This window comes from Mustela putorius, unplaced genomic scaffold (genome assembly GCF_011764305.1).
Source record: "Mustela putorius furo isolate JIRA1106 unplaced genomic scaffold, ASM1176430v1.1 tig00003913_pilon_pilon_pilon, whole genome shotgun sequence".
In the NCBI taxonomy this organism is placed as follows: domain Eukaryota; kingdom Metazoa; phylum Chordata; class Mammalia; order Carnivora; family Mustelidae; genus Mustela; species Mustela putorius.
Genome location: NW_025422060.1, coordinates 3,175,754 through 3,190,210, shown reverse-complemented (window position 1 = coordinate 3,190,210; position 14,457 = coordinate 3,175,754). Strand labels below are relative to the sequence as shown.

Sequence of the window (14,457 nt, the reverse complement as noted above, 5' to 3'; positions counted from 1 at the left end):
GTAGTATCTGGCATATATTCACATATAGGATTCATGAAAGACAGTGTTTCAGCAACTGTATTCACATAAAAGAGGAATCTGTTTGCAACTACTCTCACATAATCATTAACAAACTCAGGTGAATATTTGTATCAATAGCCCTGAGCATATCTAAACAGATACAATCATTGGTAAAGGAGAGAAGGAACAGAACTATAAAACCAGACCTAAGAACAAAAGCACATGAGTCTGTTAACACTGAAAATCAAAAACCCAAAACTCCACTCATCAACTAACTCATCACTCAAAAATGTAATAAATATAAGATGAAAAATTTAAATTATGTTAGACAGCCTGTTTTTAAAAACCAGAATGTAAGGTATGCATTTCTTTAAAAAATCTCTAACAGGGGTACCTGAGTGGCTTAGTCGGTTAAGCATCAGACTTCTGGTTTTGGCTCAGGTCACGATTTCAGGGTCATGAGACTAACCCCCAGTGGGGCTCTGCCCTGGGCGAGGAGCCTGCTTAAAATTCTCTCTCCCTCAGCCCCTCCCCCCAACTCTCTCTCTCTCTCTAATAAATAAATGAATAAATAGTCTCTAACAAAACAGTTTTCAGGGTGAAATAAATCCATCACTTACTCCATGAAAAACATTTTTGGAACACTGAAGCATTAACGGTATGGGCATACAGATCCTAGAGGACGCTCAACTGAAAACAGACTCTACACACTGAAGGTGATATTTAAACCACTGCTACTTCAATAGTCAGAAAGATGTTAAAGCAAATTAGAAATGATCAGAGGAAACAGAAGCATATAAATATAATATTTCTTTTAACATGTGCTTCTACATCATAAGGATTTGATAGTAAGAGAACCTGAGAAATACTACCAGAAAAAAAATACGCTGAACATTTAATACTGTTAGTAGTTATCTTAATTTCCTGGGAGAAACACACATATGAAAATTATACAGAAGAATCATTGCCAATTTTTAAGTGTAAGCAAAAAACTCATGGGGCACCTGGTTATGATCTCAGGGTCCTGCAACTGAGCCCTGCATCTAGGCTCTCTGCTCAGCAGGGAGCCCACTTCCCCCTCTGTCTCTGCCTGCCTCTCTGCATACCTGTGATCTCTCTGTGTCAAATAAATAAATTAAATCTTAAAAAAAAAAACAAAAACAAAACTCGTGATGGCCCTTACCACTTATACACTGCACCCAAAAATAAAACACACCAAGAACAACTAGTCACTCTCAAAACAAGTTCACAAAAATATACATCTATGTGTGTTAACACTTCAATGCTCTTGCTATAAAAAAGACTTCCCTCCCAAATAATAAAATTGTTCCCAGATTCATCAAATCAAAAATGTTAGCAGAAAACCAAAAAAAAGGAGGGGAAGAATAAAACCGTTCCGGCCAATTATAATACTGCTTCTTGGATATGAGTTCGGTCGCTTTCCAATTACTGGGCTGTTAATTATTTAGTGGTTAAGGAACTATGCACACTTCAGTTTCTGTGTATGTGTGTATGCATCTGCGTGTATGTGTGTGTGTGCGTGCACACATGTGTAAGCACGTATGTGTGCATCTGCGTGCAAATCTAAAAGAAGCACTACTCACAAGAGATGGTCTCTAAAAAGTGGTACAGAAGTACTGACCACAATAAACAATCAGATAAAAGTACTTCAACCCCAAAATAAATCCAGGAACTCTAAAATTTCACTGAATTTGCTTAGACAAAAGATGCTTGCTTTTGAAAAATTTTCCCACAAGAAATAAATTGCATCCAGGATGCATCTTCTGATGGGACATGGTCACTGTGTTAATCTGTTCATCAGAAACAGACAAAAATAATTAGCCTTTTACCTCTTGTATCTGTAACTTGAAACTGCAGATGTGGGAGGGGAGAAGGGATTAGAAAGGGACTATGGTGCAGCCAAGACTGCAGACTCTGTGGCCGGAGCCTTCTGGCTAGATGTGGGGCACTGCCCAGGGAACTGTGTACAGGAACTGAGGTGTAACAGATGTCCCAGAAGAGGCACTATCAGCTGGCCCTTCCTGCCAGTTCTTTACACATTACACTTTCCATTTTCATTTCATTCTGTTTTCATTTGAGGGATGTCCATTAAAGGAAACACTACAGTCTGGATCTTTCGCTTGTAGTACCTAGTAACCAAGTACCCTGATGCAATTTCAAGGTCCCACAATTATACTTCTGTCCACAGTCACATTCAGGAAGGTGATTTGAGTCCCAGGCTAATGAGAAAATAACAGAACTCAATTTTTAAAGTAAACAATGCAGTCTTCATAAAAGAATGCCAAATGATATCATGATGATCTTAAAATCAAGGTTTTCTTGCAATTCACTGAACTGGAAGAACTGAATTCTAGTGCACACCAGCAGCCTCGCTAGGTCCCAACACAAAGTCTCCAGGCCACACAGTGTCGGTCTACATTCATGGTGCGTGTGATTCAGACTCAGCAACACAACAATGGTGTGAGATGGGCATTTGTATTGGTTTATAATTCCTTCTTGGTTTTATGAAACTTACATAAAAACTGTAAGACATTTTTATCCAGTTTATACACACACCTAAGTAATCTTGGATCAGAACCATTGATTTAACCTGGAATGACTGTAGTCTTTTTTTGAGTCTCTGCATCACATCACAACAGAGGAACATGTGACTCATCTCACAGATAAGTAAGCTGAGGCTCAGCGAGATGACAGGAGCTCAGGGACAATTTCCTGGCACCTGGGTCAGTGCCGACTCACTACTCAAATCATGAAATTAGTTCTTTTAATTAGCAGGTCATTGGAAAACAAATTCCATTTCTAGCTACTTGGAGACAGAAATGTGAGTCTCATTTTTATAAAAGGAAAAATGTTTGTTGTTTCCTAAGCAGGATTATATACACTGAGAAGTCATACACTGATTTTAACAAATAGCAACATTCGATTTTAGAGAGTTAAAGAAATATTATGTTAGTTATGCATATAGATTGAAACAACAGTCATCCCTATTTGAGAAGTGTGAAAGAAAGAAAAACCTCCTGGTTAAGTTTAAGTACAATATATAAGATAATAAAAAATACCCCAAAAGAGACCAGCCTAGACCAGTGCTTGTCAAATTTTGATCTCAGGACTCTTTGACTCTAAAATTTACTGAGGACCCCAAAGAGCTTTTGTTTGTGTGGCTTATAGCTAGGGCTGTTTACCGTATTGGAAGTGGAAATGAAAATAATTTAAATATTTATACCTTAATTCATTTTTAACTTAACAATAATAAACCCATTTACATGTTAACATAAACAACAGAATTTTAGAAAACTCTATTTTACAAAACAAAGTTTATTTGCTGGGAGAGCAGCACTGTTTTCCATTTTGCTTGATAGATGACATCTGGATTCTCATCCCTGCTTCTGATTTCAACGTGCTGCCGCATGACAAGCATACAAAGAAAAAAAGCACTCCACAAATATTTAGCTGCAATAATATTTTAAGAATCTTTCCCAAACTGTAGATAGTCTTCTTTGATACCACACCAAAACTTGACAGATGAGAGTTTCTCAAAGGTTAGCTTGCAAGATGGAATGTAAACTTCTCATTCTTTGTATATTAAAATCTCCTTGTCGGTCTTACATTTTGGATCTTTTATTCACGAAAAAATTCTGTAACATTAGCTACTTGGAATATATTATTGGCTTATACCACTCTTACAAAGGCTGATCTATTTCTTCATATCAGAAAACCACATATGTGAATATCACTACCCATTTCATGACCAAGTCATTAAGTGGTGGGAGAGTTTATGTTTTCCAAAATCTAATTTTCACTAGAAGTCTTGCGTGTTTTCTTTGGCAATAAATACTATCCGTTATTTGCCATGTAGCAACAGGCTCACTTCATTCATTTTCTGGAAACTCTGCCATACACCAAAGTCTGACGAACCACGGTTTTCTGTCCTTTTTCACAAAAAAACAAAGAGGAAAAATAACACGTGGTGTTCCACTAAAAAAAGGGCTGGCTCACTTACAACGCACACCCGTCACGTAGTTTTTCTCAAGACAATCTCTGCTCTTCAATACGTACAAATACTTTACGCCTACCTGCCACTTTAATCACACAAAATACTAAACCGGATACTCAAAGGCCAGTATGTAATAAAAGCAATCATTTTTGCTGCTTTATCAAGGACAACAGATGGAAATGGCTTGTGTTTAAAAGTGTGAGGAAAGTGCTGGGTAACGAATACATTTGGTGCCAATGTCCTCACTGGTGCACGGGGCCTGCATTTTACCCATCAGTGCCTAAGCACCACTGGTGCAGATGATCAACCCAGTGAAAAACACAGCATGTATTTGGTAATATTCTGAAAAGTCTTGCCCTAACAGCCTCCTTGATATGATCTGAGTGATTCCCAAGGGCCCAGGACATTAAAAAAAAAAAAAAAACACTGGCCTAGACCAGTAGGCAGCCTGGCGGGTCACTGCCCTCTCCAGGCCTCAGGCTCCTGATCTAGCAAGACAGGTGGCACTGATGGGGTCAGAAATTTTTCTGATGCTAAAAAAATGTGTGATTCTACATATGTTTACCTGTATCCATGACCCCCTACCAAGCCCAAGCCTCATCCTAACAGAACTCATAATAATTTATGAAAAATGAATTAGAGAAAATATGAAAGTGTTTCAGAGAAGTATCAAAAGCCATCGTCAGGTGCCTCTAAACAGTTTATTTATTTATTTATTTTTTAAACAGTTCAAAGTATAACAAGCAACACGGGGGAAGGAAAATACCTGAGTTGTAGGGAATGGTGGGGAAGCAGCCACAAACGGCATGTGGTCTTTTGACAAGTTGCACCTGACTTTAAAGGAGATCACTATAAATGTCTGGCCTTATCAACAGAAACCATCATAAAATACAACTGCCTGGCTCCTCAGACAGGTTTCCCACCTTTCACAGTCCTGATAAGATATATACTGTAAAAAGAATACAATTCTGTCTTGGCCTCCGAGGAAAATAATACAAATAGAGCCTTTTCCTCCATGGGTGGCCCATGGCCTATTTCAGCATTCTAATGCGCTGATGTGATCTGTGTTCTTTACAGTAATTAGAAATAATAGAAGCTTCTTGTTTAAGGTAATTCGGTCATTATTATTACAATTCCTCATCCTCAATTTTAGGAAAATCAATGCATTTAAAAACACGAGAATAAAACTTTCTCCATAATCTTCTGATTTATTTAATATATAGATTTGCTAAGTACATCCTCTGAAATATTAAAAAGAAAATTCAAAGACGAGGATCTTCAATAATTAAGCTGCTGGTTGGAGCGCACGGGGACTGGTGCGATGTCGCTGGGTCCAGGACGAGAGTGGAGACTGTTTGATGTGTGCATTCCTTTGAAGAGTGGATAAAACAGCAATAAACCCTCATCACAAGATTTCAAATTCCCTGTGTCACTAATGCACTGTAAATATTGATTTGCCTCTCTAGGTAAGGTGCCTTTTAAATAAGTGGAAAATGGCAAATCTAATAATGAATTAGAGCAAATACTAAAAGGGCAGATATATACATTTTTAACTATTAAATATCACCCCTACCCACTCCTAATCAGTTTTCCCATTTGCTTCTCTTCTTTTATTCTTCTAGTGATTTCTAAATTATTTAACCACTCACGGCAATGAATAAACCTTTTCCAAGAAGATGGGCATAAGCCATCAAGGTATTTCATCAAATCTAAAAATACTATGCGGTTACACAAGTTCTATTAGAACTTATGATGCAAACAGCATAATTACTCTTGATGCAAAATGAAGACAGTCTCCCCGATCTTCAGGGCAATTACACATTTTCTAAAGACACGTCTCACAGGGAAGAGAACCAAGTTATTAACACATGCCACGGGGATAAAAACCTGTCATCAATATTGCAAAGCTGACCTTCCAATATATGTTGCCCTTTTTATAAAGGTGCTTCTCAGTGTTTCACAGACTGAGGTGAAATCCCTGGAAGAAATGTATAGAAGGCAAGGCACAAAATAAGCTCTAAAAAAACAGTGAATAACTCACAAGGATATAAAATGAGCTTTATCACCCTGCTATTAACTATCTTTTTATATATACAAGCAATAAATAAAGACTACCATAGCTGGAAGGTGCCCTAGAAAATAAATTGAAACATCACATTCACAGATGAGTGCACGGAGGCCCAGCGAGGTAGTTTAAGGGTTGGGTCAAAGGTCACCTACTCCTGGGTGACCCATCTATACCTCCAGTGCTTGTTAACGGACTCCCTTTTCTCTGCACTTTGGCTATGACCACGCTGCTCTCCTGGGAGAACTGAGGCACGTCAAATCCACAATATGCTTACACTTCACTAGAGATAACAGGTGATTCTGGGGGGAGGTTGAGTTTAAAGCACATTTCTATAGAGAACAGCATGTTTTCAATGGTCCCACTGAATCTTAGACACATACAAGAAGGGAAAAGTATGTCAATGTCATATGAATGTTTCCAAAGAAAAACCAAGAATTTTCCGAGGCATACTGAATTCGTAACATCAGAATTCTCACTTGGAAACTGATAATACAACTGATAATTCAAACACCCTCCAAATACTCATAGGAGCACAAACGGAGAAATCAGAGTCAGGAAGGTGGGTCGTATCAATGTTCGTATCGGTGTGATGCTATACTACAGTTCTTCAAAATCCTACTACAGAGGGAGAGACACAAAGAATCTCTGTATTACTTCTCACAACTGCATGTGCTTCTGCAATTATCCATATTAAATGATACAAACATACATACATACACAAGCAAACAAGCCAGCCAGCCAGCCAGCCAGCCAGCCAGCCCTCCCAAGAGTTAAGCAGAAAATCCCAGGACAGAGGCCTCAGTGTCAAGGCCTACAGCAATCGGGACTTAAGAATCTTCCTAACACTATTTCCGAGAATACTCTTCTCGCCCCAGGGCTCAGCCACCACACACACCCCACACACCCTATCGGCCACCCCACACGGACAGCTCATCCAACACGTGCGATACCTCTGTCCCTTACCAATGTCACTAACTTAGACTGCCCAGCATCTGCCCTCAATCCCAGCCAAGTCCCCACTGCTCAGTGTCCTCAAATCCATCACATCCAGGGTCGGTGGCCCAGCAGCAAAACAGTTGGCTGATTCAGAAAAGGGTCAGTGAGGAAAATCTAAAGGATGGACTGTTTACAAATATATGGCAGAACTAAGGAAGAGCAGCAAGGGGGTCAAGTAACTGTGAGGCTTTTAGCTCCCCAAGGCATGGGGAGATGTAGCTTTCACTCCGAGGACACAGCTCCCAGCAAACCACACAGCTGCGCGGGGAAGAAGCCCAGGTGAGAGGCCTGTCCCCTCTCTTCCCGCACTCGGTCAGTGCCCAGAAGGTGCAACCCCACCTGAACCCCTGAGGCACGAGCCAGAGAGCCTGGAACCTGACCCCCTTAGCAGGAGCGGCTGGCCCAGTCAGCCAGAATGGGCGGGAGCTGCACAACAAAGCTCTGTAGCCCGGGAGTGCGATTCCTCCACCCTCCCTCTTTCACTGCACGCTGTCTCCTCCTCTAATGCCATCCGCCAGCTACTTAACCAGAGGACAAGTGTGCACCCTATTCACTGTAACTGTCCTTCCTCCCTTCCCCCAACACGCACGTGCATGCACACACACATACACACACACATACGCACACACACAAAACCCCCCAAAGCAGGAACTACAATTTTTTAAAGTTGGTTCAAATACATCAATCAGGAATAAAAATTTCCCAATCGCTAAAGATGCAACCCAGGGGTTCCTTAGTTGTTGTCTTCGAGGGTAGGAGAGAGGAGGGTGTGAGTGTGTAAGAAACGGGTCAGAAGTAAAAGGCCTTTCACATTTACCTTTCTGCATCCTGATGGAGATGGTAGGGCCTAGCCAGCAGTAAATAACCAGCAGCTTATAAAAATACACACAGGCTACTGAGTCCTGTATATAAAGACTTCGTGCCCCAGACCCTTTGCTAAAGCAGTTACAGCTCAGGGAAAATGGTCAGTTGATGCCAGAATCCTGAGCACCTGCCAGGAGCCCATCGGGGAATGTTCAGGCCAGCCCAAAGAGCACAGAAAAAGCAAAGCTTCACTGGGTGATCTTTTCCCTTTTATCTAATTTTGGTGTCCCTTTCTCGTTTTGCTCTGGCAGGTGTAATGTCTGGCTACTTCAATCAACAAACACGTGTGAGCCTCTACCAGACACTACTCTTCTAGAGATTCTGAAAAATAATGACTATGGAGCTAAGGGGTTTTTGAGAGTCATTTATTGTGGAAAAATCACTCCAAGTGAATCCCACTCTGAACATTCAAAAGGGAACAAATACTCTAGCAGACCACCACCTGCCCTGTGATAAAAAGACGCTAGTAAGAGGACGAAAGTCAAGGTAAGAAAGGTGATCTACACAACAAGGTGCCCGGATGAAAATAACCACAGGGGGTAGGAAACTATGTGAACAGCAGGCACCAAAGACTTTCTTTGGGAGAACAGTGTGGCTTCCTTCCATTTGGGGCTTCTTTTTGCACTTTCAGAAAAATACCTCAATGAGCAACGAGGGGACTGGAGTCGGGAACATGAGAATGAGCTAGAAAGAAACAATGAGAGAAAGAAAAAGACAGAGAGCAGGAGTGTGCACCCAGAAGCACGCACAGGGGCAAGAGCTAGCTGAGCTGCCTTCCTTCAAGCATGAACAAGATATTTAGAGATGATTAAAAAAAGGGGGGGGGGGCTTCTAGGTTATCGTTATAGATAATGTTCTCCCTCGCAGTAGTGTGCAGAGGAGTGTTGTGCCCTCTATTGTCATACATCCAATAGCCCCAACTAGAGGCTGAGTTCCAGGAGGGCCCTTAACAAGCAATCCTTGAGAAAGAGCCGGCTGCTTCATCTCTCCCTTTTCCTTTAATGCACTATTACTAGCTTCCTCCCCACCAGTCCAGTAATACAGCTTTTGACAGAGAGCACCAGAAACCCCCTCCTCTTTATCAATGCCTCCCCAAGGGGCTCACGGTGTACAGCCCGGAGTTGGCCTCTGCCATGCACCAGAGAAGGCAAATTATCCAGCCCTTTAGAGCATGCTCCCGGGGCTGCAGGAACAGAGCTCTACCAAAACACCTAAGAGGGGAATCTTTCCTAAGAGCATCAGCAAAGACTTCAGAAGAGAAGCCACAGCTCCATTGTTCCTGTTATCCTTTTAGATTCTCTTTGTTTCTCCTCTCTTAGAAAGCGTCTGACCAATTCTTCAGGAGTGAGGTGTTTCTTTTATGGCCTTCCAGTTCCTACCCTCACACTTGCCACACTGTTTCATCAGAAGTTTTAGGATCTGCCTCCCCAATAGCACAGAGCTCCCAGAGAACACTACTGCACTCTTTGCGGACACAACCCTAAAACAGACATTTGTGGAATCAACCAAGACATGAAGGAAGAGGACATCAAAGATGAAGTTTTTGGTTTGTCAGTGTGCGGTTTTGTTTTGGAGTGACGGTGTTGATGTCTGGCCAGTGGGATGAAGAGGAAAAAGGAAGACACGGACTCAGAGAAAACTGCAGAGGCAAAGGCCAAACACCTAAATTCTAGAGAATTAAAAGGACTGGAAAAAAATCAGCATGGCTAGAGTGTAAAGTTAAAGATGTGACACAGGAAAGATAAAGCAAGGCAGGGAGACCTGGATGAACCAACACAGGGACCTCGTTAATTTTAGAGCTTCCACCCCTACTTCCCAGCCCAGCAAAAGGCACTTAGGAAATGTCTGTTAAACTGTTACTGCATCTCTACCCTTTTCACCTTAATTGTCTTAAATATTAAACAGGCAATCTTTTTAGTAAAGAAAAACAAATACTGGATGGCCAGAGAAGACCAAAAAAAAAAAAAAAAAAGTTTTTTGCTCAGAAAGTTCAAAGAATTGCTGCTTCATATCGGTAAAGAACACTGCAGCTAGAAATCCCACTGACATTTTAGAGTTTTCTTCTGGGTTTTTTTGTTTGTTTGTTTACTATCATGGCCCTAGGAGTATGTGAGTCCAAGCAAATCTAAATTAAATTTTCACACACAATTTTATATGTATATCTGTATCAAATCCTTCATATCCCTTTCACTTTACCAATCTAGGTCAGCCATCATGTAATTAAATTTTGAAATTATCAACTTCATCTGACAAGTAATTTATCTTTCAAAAATGGATGTTGATTATTGATTGCATTGAAGATTGTCTCTAAATGCCCTTCTCCTTGGGCATTTGTCTTCTATTATTTTATTAAGGATTTAAGTTTCTCAAGAACTGTCAAGTTAGCTTTTGATAAGCATTATTCTCCCATTCCTTTATTGTTCTAACCTTTATCCCACAATACTATACAGAAGTGTCATATTCCCCCCTTCACAGGGGACTGGAGATTCATTTATTTCATTAATCTGTTTTCTGTGACTTAAGGATGTAAACTTGACTCTCCCCTATTTTACCACATTTTTAGACTTAACTATGCTAGCTCATTAGCCATCACCAACTACCTCACAAAGGCAATCCTCTTCTTAATTCTCAGGCATTAAACCTCCACTGGAGTCTCTATGCTTAATTTTCATCATAAACAGAGTTTTCCTCTTGAACTTGAATCTTCATGGTACTAAAAGACATTATATAAGCATGTACCAGAAGTCATTCATTCAAGACAAGGGTCTCTTGAGCCCCTCCTCATATATGCTAGGCATTCTTCTAGCTGCTGGCATCAAATAACCCCTCAACGATGTGAGATTTCGTGGTAAAAGAAGAGCAATGGGTAAGTAATTACAGAGGACTCACAAGGCAATCAGCATTATGAAGACAAATGAAACAGAGCACAGGATTAGAGACTGCTGTATGTTGAAGAAATGCTATCTGATACTGGGGAGTATGACAGAAACACTTCAAAAGTATTCAAATAGCTCATTATCCACTTCTCTATCTTATGTGTTCCAGTTTCAGATTAATTTCTTACCATACAGCCTCGTACATACTAGTTATTAATAAAGGCATTTGGCACCAACTGGTTGCTCCAAGGGGGCAATAAGACTTCATGGCTCTGGAACATATGGCTACATGTCTGTTTATATTACCTTCAAAGTGCAGAGATCTTTGTAGCTAATCTAATCCATTCAAGGAAAGAGTAATGTAAAAGTAAATACATCCTGATCATTTATAATAAACCAATTAACTCTGTAACCACTAACATATATTGAGCATTTACTAGGGGTCATGCATGTGCTAAGAACCTTAATATATTAAGTGATCATACCTCAGAACAAGCTACAGAATAGGTTCTATTATTATTTCCATTATTTTGGTAGGGAAACTGGTGTTGCATGGGCAAGATATCCTGGCTAAAGTTTACCTACCTACCTACCTACCTACCTATTTATTTATTTATTTATTTGTTTATTTATTTATTTGAGAGAAAAAGAGAGAGCACGCACACAAGCAGGGGGAAGAGGCAGAGGAAGAGGGAGAAGCAGATTCCCCACTGGGCAGGGAGCCGGACATGGGACTTGATCCCAGGACCCTGAGATCAAAACCAGAGTTCAAGGTAGACGCCCAACCAACTGAGGCCCCCAGGATCCCTGAAGTTAACCTGTTAATAAGGGGTAATGACAAAATCCAAGCCACAATAATCAGGCCACAGAGATCAGGCTCCTCTCCAGAAAGGATGAAATCCTTAAAGACCAAGAACTTAAAGACAGGGGCTCTGATGTATTTGCAATTTTCTCACCAACATCTACCATCATGGTCATCTCACCAAGGGCCAGTAGTAAAATGTCCATTAGCTGAATTCACTCACAAGGAACCTCGGAGCTGGGAGGCTAGTCACTGGTAAGCAGTCAGTGACTCATCAGATGCTGGGATCTTTGCAATCATTCTCCACAGGTAAAAAGAAAGCTCATGAGAAGGAGACAAGTTCCCTTTCACTAAGACTGGCAAACAACCGAGGCTTTTAACATCATCACAACTTATTTTATTTTTAGGAGATTTATGGGAAGGAGTTGGGCAGCAGCACACTGAAGGAGGGTACATCATGGAGAGAGATAGAGAGAGAGAGAGAAATTAAATGCTTCATATTCCATTTCTATGTAGGGAACAACTATCTGGATTAAACAGAAATGCTTCGCAGTAAGGGTTCAATCTATATCTTCACACAATGTGCCACTACATTCTTGGGAGTGAAAGAGACTGTATGTTCACCAAAAACAGTCTTTTCTAATATGTAGTCAATTCAGGATAACACTATGTCGCATATGCTAAGCACTCATTAAGAACTAACTCTCTTTCTCCACCAATACCCCTCCTATATCCGACCTTAACCAAAGGTCCAAAATCCAGGTCAGTACGAAAAGATCTCCCCATCCTCATCTCACATTATGTGTACACCCTTTGAGTTTCTAAATCTCCACTGTTCATTAAAATAATCTGAGAACATAAACAATGAATTCTGTTATGCTGAAAAGAAATTAATTTTTTAAAAAAAGGAAAAAAAAATAATCTGAGAGTAAGGCTGGTTCCCAGGCCCCCATGCAGAAATACTGAAAATTAGGTCCAGGATAAAGCCTGGAGACTTTGACAAGCTCTCTGGGCAATTCAAATATGCAGCCAAGAAAGGAGTTGCTGCTCTAGCCAGACTGGAGAGTACTGCCTAACAACCCTAAGAGATTTGTTAAAAATACAGATTCCGATTCAGTAGATGTGAGGGTGGGGCCTGAGATTTTGCATTCCGTCAAGTTCCCAGATGATGCTGTGAAGTAGCGACATCCCTATGTCTCACATCATGACCTAAGCTTAAGGCAGTAGCCTAACCATCTGAGTCACCCAGGTGTCCCTATCCTACTTCTTTGTAACTTGAACTTCTTTCTAACTTCAGTTGATATAGAGAGAATACTTTTGTAACTTATCAGACACAGGGCAAATGACCTGCATTTTGTAAGATCTCACTGGATGTTTAATGTAGTATTTTAATGTTTATATTTGCACATTTTAGGAATCATAATATATGTCCACAAGTCCTCAAAGTAAATAAATATTTACAAAAGAATTTTTTTATTGAAGTGCTATATTTGGATCTAACCCACTGTGGCAATTCAAATCCTACTACAAATGTGTCCACAAAACAGAAAATTCCAGTAATAATCAAGGGGAAAAATCCTCTATTATTTTAAGAAAACCAAACAACTGCTTGGCTGCTTTTTAATTGAGGAGATAAAGCACTTTAACATAGATAAAACATTTCTAATAGTTATTCCACTTTTACAAATATAACGCCAAGAACTTTACCCATAACTCTGACAGCCTGACAACCAAGCAAACAAAATCCAACCCAGTAGTAGTTTCCTAGGCAACGAGCACAGATACAGGCCAGTGGGAAAAAATGAAAACAAGAAAAAGCACTGTAGCATTTCCAGTAGGCTTGAGAAATACATTTTAATTGTCAAAATGTCACAGAGACAACAATATTGAAAATCATTTCATTGAAAGTGATTCAAAGCAGAATGCCATTTTCATTACAGCAAACAAGGTGTGGAAAAATAGAAAAATTAGATTCCCTTCCTTTGCTCTGAATTAAGTAGGGATGGTAATCAATCTTGTTTGATTTTACAAAATTTATCTGCATTAGTACAGATTTCTAATATGTCTCCTTAGTTTTCTCTGCAAATGTGACCCTACACTGATTCAACATACAAAAAAGGGTCACTCAGAGGTGGGGTGGGGGGGTAGCAGGAGAAAGTGTGTCCCTGGGCCACCACTGTTGCAAAGCTCATACATGCTTAGGTTTTAATTCAAACAGGAAATACTTCAAAACACATTAAGTGTATATTAACATATACACTTGTTCTCATATAAAAGCTATTATAATGCAAGCATACAAGTTATAACAGAATAAGGTGATAATTCAAAAGAGCACTGGGTTTCCTCATCTAGAACAAGAAGGATATGGATTTGATCTTAAAAACCTCTTCAGCTCTAACAGCTTTTGATTCTCAGAAATAAAATACTGAAAGAAAGACTATACTGTCTAGAAACATTGCCTATAAAATAAATACTCTATCCTAGGCCATTTTAAAACTTTTTCTTTAGAGGACCTAAACCCTGACAGTTAACCTTTAGAAAATAATATTGGAAATGTCCTACTTCGTGGCTATTACAATGTCTGAGTTTTACATCAGCTTTTGTAACTATGATGACATTTGTTCTTATATCTGTGTCAGGAACATATATTAGAATTAACAGAAATGTGTTGGATGCCCTTAATCTATACTTTCATACAACGTGTTACTACAATCTTGTGAAATAGTCTATATTTTCTCCAAAACTGTCTTGTCAAATGCTTTAGTTAATTTAGGAACTTGGGCTGAATTGATCAAGTAATTCAGGCAAAACTACCAATTTAGTAGCTTCAGTAGCA

At 39.8% G+C, this 14,457-nt stretch overlaps 1 protein-coding gene across 15 annotated transcripts in view; it reads right to left on the bottom strand.

Annotated features, from left to right (window-relative positions):
- Positions 1 to 14,457, bottom strand: part of PARD3 (par-3 family cell polarity regulator) — a 653,655-nt gene that overhangs the window by 356,890 nt on the left and 282,308 nt on the right. The gene's annotated exons all lie outside the window — the stretch shown is intronic.